Source organism: Solanum dulcamara, chromosome 2 (assembly GCF_947179165.1).
Source record: "Solanum dulcamara chromosome 2, daSolDulc1.2, whole genome shotgun sequence".
NCBI classification, from domain to species: domain Eukaryota; kingdom Viridiplantae; phylum Streptophyta; class Magnoliopsida; order Solanales; family Solanaceae; genus Solanum; species Solanum dulcamara.
Genome location: NC_077238.1, coordinates 26345292 through 26357171, shown reverse-complemented (window position 1 = coordinate 26357171; position 11880 = coordinate 26345292).

Genomic DNA, 11880 nt, shown 5'->3' with positions numbered 1-11880 from the left:
TGATTGGGTCTAAAAGTTAGTTTTTGGAAATCTTGTGAAAAGTTGAGGTTTTGCTTGAAAAATGGATTTTAAAGGCTTAAGTTGCCAAATTTTGGGTTTCAGAATCATTTGGAGTTTTGAGTCTCGGAATGGAATTCCATCAATTCCATCAGTTCCGAAATATGGAAATTGGTCTAGGAGAATTTGACTTTGGTCAACATTTGGGGTTCAAGTGCTCAGATTGGATTTCTGATGATTTCAATGGTTTCGAGAGGTGATTCTAACGCTAGAAATGGCTTCATTATAATTTTTAGAGGTCCCTAGGGTATTTTGGGTGATTCAAGTGCCGAAACTAGTATAGTTGCGACTTATCAGATTTTGGTTCAAGGAAATCCCAAATTCCAATTCTGATAATTTCATTGAGTCAGGAACGCCAAAATTAGTAGGGTTGCATATATGGTTTGTACATACAGGGTTCCGAATAAATTTTGTGGGTCCGATCAGAGGTTTGAGTTGGGACTTAACTCATTTTGTTGGTGTTGATGCATAGTCCGCTGTAGAGGAAAAGGTTCGCTAAAGAGAACCTTTTCTTAAGTGAGACCCATCGCTTAAGCAAAGGGACTGACTTAGGCAGGGTTCGCGAAAGTGAACATCCGCTAAAGCAAAAGTCCAGTCGCTTAAGCGACATCTGAGAGGGTTTAGGCGAGGTTTAAGGTGTTTTCACTATTTTTAACATTTTCAAGCTCGGTTTAGGCGATTTCATCAAAACTTTTCCCGATAAAACTCTTGGGTAATATATTTCTAACACTTTCCCTTAATTTCCATTTAATATTTCTGAATTTTTAGTTCAAATTGAAGATTTTTAGGTTTTCTTGAACATGAACTTTTGAAGGAGAAATGGAGATTTTGAACTTGTTTTAACTTTGCTTTTGAAATGATTTTCACCATTAGATTCTTGACTACTTGAGAACATTTTCATCTAAGTAATCAAATTCCAAGTTCGATTCCCGATATGAAATTTTTTATCATTTTACCCTTTTCACCCAAATTGCTTGATTTTAGTATCAATAGTTTCGAAATGTGATTGTGAGTCTATATTTGATTAGATTTTGGTGATTTGGAGTATCGTCGGAGGGAAAAAGATTTAAGTTCTGATTGTTCATGACTTTCGGCTAAGGCAAGTGGAATTCTAATCTTTATTAAGTATATTGAACCTTGTATTTTCCCATATGAGGGGACTAGGGTGTGTTGGGTCATTAGATAAAATTGAATAATATGAGTTGAAGTGCGATAGTGGAATTTGAATAGGGGTAGTTGTTTAAGTGTTGTGAATTACGGGACATTGATTTATTGTGTGATTGTGGATTATATGACATCATATGTGAATGTTGTCCTGTTTCACTCTTTACTTGTGCATATATTTTATATATGATGTAAGAAATGATATGAGTGAGGTACTAAATATTGGGACCAAGGTTTCTACCAGTCGAGGTGATTTGCCGAGGTTTCTTTTAGCGGTCGAGGTCTTTTCTGGCGGATATTATGGCTGAGGTATCTTCCGGCAGTTATTGGCCGAGGTCTTTTCCGGTGGATACATGATCTATGTGAGTCCCCCATGGGTTCCGATATGAGATGATCAGTGAATGTGTATCGTAGGATAGACACGCATCACAATTATCTGACATTGCATTTGTATCTATTTCATCCTGTGATTAATTATGATTTGAGATTTCCTGTGTTGCCTGAGTATGGTAGTGAGAACGGATATGTGCTTTCTACTTGTGAACTGTCTAGTATTCTAGTATTATTGTGATATAAATTGTATAGATTGGGTTGTCCGAGTGTAGGTGTGTAGTTGTAGAGGATTGTGGTTGGGATGTCAGGAGTACCTGTGTTTTGCATTGCTTTACTTAGGGTTTAGTTTCCATTTTTCTGAGTACTGTATTATTGGTGCTCACCCCTTATTTCTACATCTATTTAGGATCTGAGCCGGCACCTTCTGCTCTTAGTACTTTTATTGATTTGGGCTGAGCTTCTGGACGCGTGAGAGGTAGAAGCTTGTCTCATTCGACAAACTCTGGTCATCCATTTACTTTATACTTTGTTCTACTTGAGGACTGAGACATATGGACTTATATCTTTTTCATTTTTATTGAAATAGTGGCTTGTACATGTGACACCGAGTATTGATAGTTTAGAATCTATTTTTCGCTTATCCTTATATATATATATATATATATATCATATTAGCCTTAACATTTCCGCTTGCGTTTACGCTTTCATTTTCACTTAATTTAAATTGTTTAGATTCTTAGGCTGACTCGCCTTGGTAGGTTAGGCGAGTGTCATCACACTCGATTTTGGGTCATGACAAGTTCTAACAATGCAAGTACATATATCTCAATAATAGTACAACTCACGTCTTAGTTGAATCACAACAATCAATAATATAGATTACGGGAATTTCAGGGGTAAAACAGTCCATAGTGGCAGAAGATGTATGATGCAATGAAGTACAATGCAATGTCACTTATAGTGATGCATGTATGTCCTAATGATACATATTCGCTAGCTAGCAGGCCGGAACCCATGGGGGGCACACATGGACCATGTATTCGCCGAAATCATTTTTCTTCGGCACACATATCAATCGTCGGAACCATTCCCCTTCGACATTCTCAGAACCATTTTCCTTCGACATAATCATCTCTCGCCAGAACCATTTCCCTTCGGTATAATCCTCAAAATAATTTTCATATCAAAATATCGAAACCAATGCAAATAAGCAATGTCCATGTAAATAAAAATTATGGAATGATATAATCCATAAGTCACAACTCATATTATAATAACATAATCAAGTATCCACAATAAGCCAAAGGTCTAATCATATCAAACACAACATGTTAAATTATCACATTTGCCATTTATTACCCCATCCTTTCCTATCAAGTTCGAACGAATAATCAAATAGCCTCAAACCTCTTTTCGTTACTCCCCAGCACATAAGACACAAATACATGATCCTACAAATTTAAGTAAAGATTTAGAAATTCACTTGCCTCGAATTAACCCCGAACTATTCCAAAATCTGAGCTTTTCCCTTATGCCGACATTCCAATTCAATATAATATATTCAATTATGAAATCCCAATAAGAACATGAGTCTAACGACATCCAAATATTCATTTTTGAAAACCGGGCCGAAATTGGCCCAAAAAAACCAATTTCGAAAGCGAACAAAAAATTTAAAAAACTTTACATGAATACAATCCTTGAAGTATTTGAAATCTAATAGTGAAAACGGAATTAGATTTGAGCTTAAAATGAGCTCAAAATCATTAAAACATAAAAAAAACATGTTCTTGAAAAACCCTCAAAATCAAGGATTGAAATCGTGAATTAGAAGTCAAAATCAATATATAATTGACGGGTGATGGAAGATATAAGTTAAAGACACTTTACCCACAAGATTCCTTCGAAAACCCTCTTGAAATCCCCTTCTCCCAAGCTTACAAGGTCTAAAATAGAGGAAATGAGGGTTTTCCCCTTTTGGGGAATTAAGACACTATTTCATGCCCTTTCCTCTTCGCGAACGCGGACTAAAATTGTCGCGAATGTGGGCTTGCCTTAACTAGACCTTCGCGAACGTGGAGGCCAAGCAGCGAACGCGAAGAGTCGACTTCTTTCCTTCTGCGAACGCGGCCAAGGCACACAAATGCGAAGGTTCCCCAAACAACCCTCCGCGAATGCGGCCAGGACTCCTTGATCGCGGTGAAGGCAATCCCAAGCACTAGTTGACAACATAAGCTCTAAATCTCAAAATCTTGGAAATCAACACTCGAAATTTGTTCGAAATTCTGAGCACACAAACTTTATATGCTACCAAACTAATTTTGACGTTTCAGACTCAATGGAACCATCGAAATTGGAACTCGAGGTCTTCTTGACCCAAAACTCAAAAAGTTGTAACTAAATTAATTAAGGCTTCCAAAATACCAAAACGATCTCGGGACCTCCAAAAAGTCAACGAAAGCAACTTCAGGACCTAAAATCATCCCCTGAATTCAACGGAGTCATCGAAATTTCATTCCGAGCATCAAAACTCTAAAAGTTGACCAGAGTCAAGCCTTGGCCTAAAATTCCTCAAATTTCCAACTCAAGACTTCAAATCTTCATTACAACTACAAATATGATTCCATAAACTCTCCTAGACCAAATTCCACATTCTAGAGCTGCTGGAATCGACAGAATTCTGTTTTGAGACCCGTAGCTCTGATTGGTCCCAAATACCACTTTTGGACACTTTAAGCTTTTGAAAACTCAAAACCTCCCAAGTCGCAACCTTTTCGTAGAATTTTCCAAAACTAACACTCGATACCAATCAGAAATGACTCGGAGCAACTATGGGGGGTGTGAGTAAAACGGTTATTTTGCAAAAAATCTCAAAATGACCTTCAAGGTCATTACAAAAATATTATTTTCTTTGTATGTTTATATTCGCAAATATATATATATATATATATATAGCATATGATCAAATAATCTTCATTTTGGATCGTATCTATCATAATGTATTTTCTCACGTGAAAGAATTTTTATTTGCACTTTCAAATAAATATTAATACCAACAACAAGATAAAGATCATGACATAGCAATCGATACAAATTAAAATGAACATAACCAAGAATATCGCCTATAATAAAATATTAGGAGAGGTACACATAATTAAATATTTGTATCTCATATAATCAAAATAAGAAGAAAAACTACATTTATCTAATTAGTATTATTTATCTAATTAGTATTGATTGTTCATCTTTGTAGGTTCAGAAGATATTCAATCATCTTGACCTCAACAAATAAGTTATCTGATGATCCATCTTGATTATTATTATTATTGTTATTGTTATTGTTGTTATTTATTCAAAATTTATTTTAATAATATTAAAATTATTTTATAAAATCTTGTCTTTATATATACGTACAATATACGCAGGAAATTAATTGATCCTTTAAGCCTTGGTGGCGGAAAGTGAGATACAAATTTCGACTTTTAAAAATAACTATACGATAAATGATTGTTTCCCATTAAATTGTGCCATAGAATATAATATTACATCATTTCTCTAATTTATTTTCTCCCACGATAAACTAATTAGATTAGGATAGTAGAATTATTCTATGACTGCATATATGAAAATGAAAGAAAATATTCCGAATTGGAAAAGAGAATATTATAACTTTATATAGGGAAGGGAAAATAAAATAAATGGCAAACTGATGAGTCACTATGGTTGCAGGTTGGAACGTAATTAAAACCAAAAGTACAACCAACTAGCATACCCTATTTTTAATTACTTTCATTAAACAACCAACTAGCATACCCTATTTTTAATTACTTGTATTAATGAAATTCATGCTGCAATTCTATTTCTATTTAGTTAGCTATTGTGAAAATGATAGATTTTTTTTTAAAGCAAAATTACTAATTATTGGACCTTTTATACAATTGTTTTTATAGGGGTTAGTCAATAGCACGACAAAAAGATTGACCTTTTATACCAATTTTGATTTGAACAAACTACTAATTTGTTTTTACTTGTCGGCAAATAAATGATTGGACAATGAACAACCAAACTAGATATATATACATATTATGCTTATAATTTGTTATTATGATTACCCTATAATACTTCCTCTTTGAAATAAAATAACTTCAACTTTTTAAGTTTTTTTTAGATTTTCTATCATTAGCTTTAGTGATAATCGGTCGGTTCGATTCGATTTGGTAGTTTATCGATTTGACTTATCAATTATCGATTTATAGATATGTCAAACCGTTATAAAACTATTAAGATATTGACTTATCAGTTATTGATCATTTTTTGTTCGGTTATCGGTTTAACCGTTAAGATTTGATATCAAAAAAAATCGAAAATTACTTAGAAACAATGTGACAAACCAAATGAACCATGCACATGAGTTGATAAATTGTGTCTTGCTCAAAAGCAAATGTAAAACATTGTATAATAACCAAGAGTTTGAAACAGCAAGAAATAAAAGTATGAAAACTAAACCCTATGTGAAAGATTTTATATACCAATTGTAATAAATATAAATTATTAAGTTACAATCATATTATCGGTTAACCCGTTAACAAAAAATCTTAAATCGTTAAGAACCGATAACCCGATAATAAAACAAATTAAAATCATTACCGAAACTGCTAATCCAATAATCCATTATCGATAAATCAATAACTTTTTTAGATTCGATTTATCGATTTCTGTTCGATTTTGAACAGACATACGAAGAACCCACTTTTACACGCAAAAGCTTTTTCTTTGTTAATCATGTCGATATACAAAATACATTAACTTGCATAAACTTCATGTACAAATTCTATGGTATGAAGTTTTACTTTTATTTCAAACTAGTGAATTTATTCACGCTTCGCATAATTATAAAAGACGATAAGATGTTATTATATATTTATTTAAATTAAATGTATAATTAATTTCATATAAAAAAATGTTTGGTTAGTAGTTAGCTGACTTTCAACAAAGTCATAAGTTACTATTTTGAAGCAAAAAAAATTATACACTTACGACAATAAAAATTTGCATAAAATAATAAATAAAGAGAAATCATAGAGAGAGTTACAATGAATAATGCAACATCATTCTTACGACCTTAATCATTAAGAATAGAAGACAAAATACGAAATTAATGCACAATCTTGTGAACTCTTGTCAACATCTATTCCCACAAGCTGATTACCATTCAATAGCCTTCATTTTATTTTTCAAATCAAACTAAAACATGAATATTATAAGTATTGGAAACATAACAAGTGAAAAGGCTAATGTGATCAATTCTACAAAATCTTACAATGTCTCTATTTATAGGACTATAATTAGAATACCTAATAATGTCATGAATATGACTATTAATAATATAATTTAAGAGTTATGATCATCAAAAGTCATGGGAGTATTGAAAATAAAGACAAATGAGTTTTTATATTAAAGAATGTGAACAAATAAAAGGAGTAGTAATTGACACATTCATTTTTGTACAATAATAAATAAAAAAAAAAAAAAGAAGTTGTCAAAAAAAAGATTTTAAAAAAAAAGAGATAAATAAAAAATTTGATCAAAAAGAGGTGTCACATCACTTTTCTTTTATCTAGATTTTATATAGACTAATTTGGTGTACGTGTTTTGCACGTTTGTGTTATATAAACCAATTAAATAATATATATAAAGAGCAAAATTGTTAAAAAGAAAGTAGTAATTGATGTTAAAATAATTCTTTTGAAATAATATAAATAAACATCGTATCTAAAATATGTTATTGTCTGTTGTATAAGAACTAAAGATCACACTTCATTCATACAAATTTGTTTGTTAATTATTCATAGGTTTTGTTTGTGCTTCATACACTACACCAACAATGATCTTTCGCGACAATTAATTAACGGCAAAAGCTTAACTGTCATTAATAATGTCTTTTTAGAGGCAATTAACATTCTTTGTAAATGTCACTAAAACCTATAACGACATTGGATCTAATGGCAATTAACTAATGCCGGTAAAGATTTTAACACTCTTTGTTAATGTACATATTTATTGTCATTAAAAGTTATTTTTGTTGTAGTGATATATAGTCTATGTTATAACTAGTTACTTCAAAAAGTTCTATTATTTTCTTTGATTCCCTAAAATAAACACTAAACGACTTAAATCAAAATCAAAATAAGACTTCATGTTAATAGAATTGAAAATTTTCTCTTTTGAAATTTGTGAGTGGAGATTGATCGTACAATTCATAATAATAAAATGGATAAATGACAATTTAAAACCTAAGAATTACTAATGTTGGAGAAACATTATACCATAATTACCTAATATTTAAATAATTACAATTAGCAGTCAATAAACTGAAGAATTGAAAAGGCAAAGAGAAATAATTGATGAACCACATTTGAAAAAATAATAAAATAATTGTCCTTTATTTCTCTTATCATATATTTTGGGAATTCATAGAATTTCAATATAAAATTAACATGATTTAAAATCATGATTGGAAATCATGTTCAAACGATTCATCGTCTTTAGTGTTGATCAAATCAACCTCAATTTTGATATATTTACTTGCATATAAAAATATAAAAATAAATAGAAGTGAATTCATCAACTCAATCACTAATGACAAAGGAAATATATTATAGAGTTCTCGTAGTACAATGCTTAAAAGATGATAGTAAAATTCCACTGCATATGAACTTTGGAAGCTCATGCAAAGAAGTTTCTCAAAACCTGCTTTCAGATAATCAACTCTTGCTAATTAAAATAATCATAAAAGTAACATTCATATTTATATATACATGTCCAAACACAAACATTAAAAAAAAAAAATAGAAAAGTCTTATTGTCAGGGAATCGTCTGAACTCGTGAGATTGAATATTTGATGACCAGTGATTAGTAAAAATTTTGAAATTATAAGTCTTTACATAGAAGTAGAGGAGTCCTAAATTAAAAGAACATTTATTAATATTTTATCATATTTAATTAGTAAATCATATTATTTTATTATATTTAGTTCTAAATATACTACCCATACTTAGGAGTCTTCATGGACAAAAACAATTAATATATTAGTTCTAAAGTTATTCATATTATTCATGGACAAAAGCATCCTCATATACTTAGGACACGGACAAAGCAATAAATATTTATATTATAGTCAATAATATTAAATATAATAAGAATAATAAAATAATAATGGGAAGAAAATAATAAAAGATAATTTTATCTATTATAGGGTATATCAAAAAGTTTTAGCAACATTTTCAAGAGTTTTTATATTTTTAATATAGTAGATAGATAGATAGATTATTTTATTATATTAATATGGAAGGTTTCATTGTTAAGTTAAGGTTTCTAGTCCATTATTATTTTTTTTGACCAGTTTTTGCCTATTCCTTAGACCCTTTTTTACTATTTTATTGGGACCTTTTTTTGCCTATTTTTTTTTGGAAGTTTTAACAACTTCTTTCTTCGTAATACTTTGAATGTTTTTGACTATCTTTGTTTGGATCAAGTCTATTTTAGTTGGAAAAAAAAATTTGTATAGGAATTTAATCATGATAAAAAAATATTCTTTATTTAATTTTTTGTTATATTTATTACATTCAATATTTAATATCATTAAAATAATGGTATATTAATTGAAGAAAAAAGGTGAAAAGCCGATTGTGTCTAAAGCAGAGTCTTTTAATTAAGGACAAAAAATTCAATCAACATTTTAAGGGTCTTCATGTTTTTAATATAATATAGATATACAATTATAAAGGTATCAAGCTTCTAAGCCATACTATGAAAGTGTGGGAAAGAGTGGTGGAGATGAAGGTAAGGAGAGGCGTGTCTATTTTAGAGAACAGTTCGGATTTATGCCGGGACGCTCAATTACAGAAGTCATCCATCTTATGAGGAGACTGGTGGAGCAGTATAGGGAGAGGAAGAGGGACTTGCATATGGTATTCATCGACCTAGAAAAGGCCTATGATAAAGTGTCACGAGAGATACTATGGAGATATTGGCATACATTAGGGTGATCAAGGACATGTATGAGGGTGCCAAAACCAGGGTAAGGACAGTGGGAGGCGACTCAGAGCACTTCCCAGTTGTGATGGGGTTGCATCAAGGATCAGCTCTTAATCCATTTTTATTTGCCTTGGTGATGGATGGATTGACGCGATAAATTTAAGGTGAGGTGCCATGGTGTATACTTTTTGCGGATGACATAGTCTTGATCGATGAGACTTGTAGCGGAGTTAACTCTAAGCTAGAGGATTGGAGACAGACCTTGGAGTCTAAAGGGTTTAAGCTGAGTAGGACCAAGACAGGTTACTTAGAGTTCAAGTTCAGTGAGACACCTCAGGAGGTTGGCACTTAAGTTAGGCTTGGTGACCAGGCCACCCTAAAAAAAAGTAGTTTCAAGTACCTTGGGTCTATTATGCAAGACAGTGGGGAGATTGACGATGATATCACACATCGTATTGGGGTAGGGTGGATGAAATGGAGGCTCGCTTCCGATGTGTTATGTGACAAGAAGGTGCCACCACAACTTAAGGGCAAGTTCTACAAAGTGGTGGTTAGACCGACTATGTTATATGGGGCGGAGTGTTGGTCAGTTAAGGTATCTCACGTTCAAAAGATGAAAGTTGCTGAAATGAGAATGTTGAGATGGATGTATGGGCATACCAGGAGCAACAAGATTAGAAATGAGGCATTCGAGACAAGGTAGGAGTGGCCTCGGTGGAAGACAAGATGCGGAAAATACGACTGAGATGGTTTGGGCACATGAAGAGGAGAAACACATATGCCCCAGTGCGGAGATGTGAGAGGTTGGCCATGGATGGTTTTAGAAAAGGTAGGGGTAGGCCGAAGAAATATTGGGCAGAGGTGATTAGACAGGACATGGCGCAGTTACAACTTACTGAGGACATGACCTTAGATAGGAGGGTGTGGAGGACCCACATTAGGGTAGAAGGCTAGTTCATAGTCTCGTTATTCTTCCTTTTTAGTAGGCGTATTAGCGCACTATAATTCCTTGTGGTCTGATTTCTGTTATAATCTATTACTTTCTGTACTTTGATTGCTCTATTTTATTTGGCTTGCTTTTGGTATTTGCTTAGCTTTAAACTTATTATCCTTATCTGACTTCGTTTATGATTTTACTGAGCCGAGGGTCTTTCGAAAACAGCAGTCCTACCTTGGTAGGAGACAGGTCTGCGTACACTTTACTCTCCCTAGACCCCACGTGTGGGATTTCACTGGGTTGTTGTTGTTGTATAGATAGATTAGCTTTTTTTAAAAAGTAGAAAGAGATGAAAGTAGTAAACATTAAAATTTCACTAACAACAATAAAATGTATTTCTAGCAAATATTGCTCACCTAAGAAATTTGGGTCAAAGAAGGGGGAGGTGATAACAAGAAGTAAAATTGTTCAAGCTGCAGCTAAAACAAAGAAATCATATGATGCTTGAACTAAAAGCAATACAACCTCAACATAGTTAAAAGAGTGCCAAAAAGAAGTATCTTCAAAATGTTTTACTACTCCTTTTAAGTTCCATGAGATCAATAGCCAACCGTTTTTTAACCTAAGAAAAATGCAAATTAAAATAAATTGTGCATCCAAAAATGCAATAAAAAATACATGATTAAAATTTATTATTTGGCATAAATAATTATTTGAATAAATATAATAAAATCTAAAAATTTCACCCAAACAAGATATGCAACTGAAATAAATAGTTATTGTATCTAAATAAAACTTACCGCTGAATTCCATTGTTTTGACTTGAACTTTTCATTTGGCTAAAGATAATAGATATCTAGCCAAGTCTTCTTTTATTTTATTTTATAGATTTTGCCCTTAAAAATAAATATACTTATGGTTAGAATAAATTTTCATTGCATAAATTTTTATTTGATAAAAAATAATGGAGTTTTAGTCAAACCATTTAGCAAACTTGGCCAGAAAAAGAGGATGCATAACATTTAAAGATATATATAAAAAATATATATATAGTTGAAAAAATTATGCATGATATATTGAGAAGAAATATGTTGTTGAAATAATTAAATCCTTGTAGATGATTATATGATAACTAACTAAAAAGTATATGTTGGGTTTTAAAGGTGTGAATGGAAATAAAAGATTGTGACATTTATAAAAGGTTGTGCTTTTTCTAAAAGATTGTGACCATTTTGAAATGTTGTGACTTTTCAAAAGTTTGTGATTTTTCCAAAAAGTTGTGACTTTTCTGAAAGATTGTGACTTTTGCGAATGGTTGTGACTTTTTTGATAAACCACAATAAGCACATGT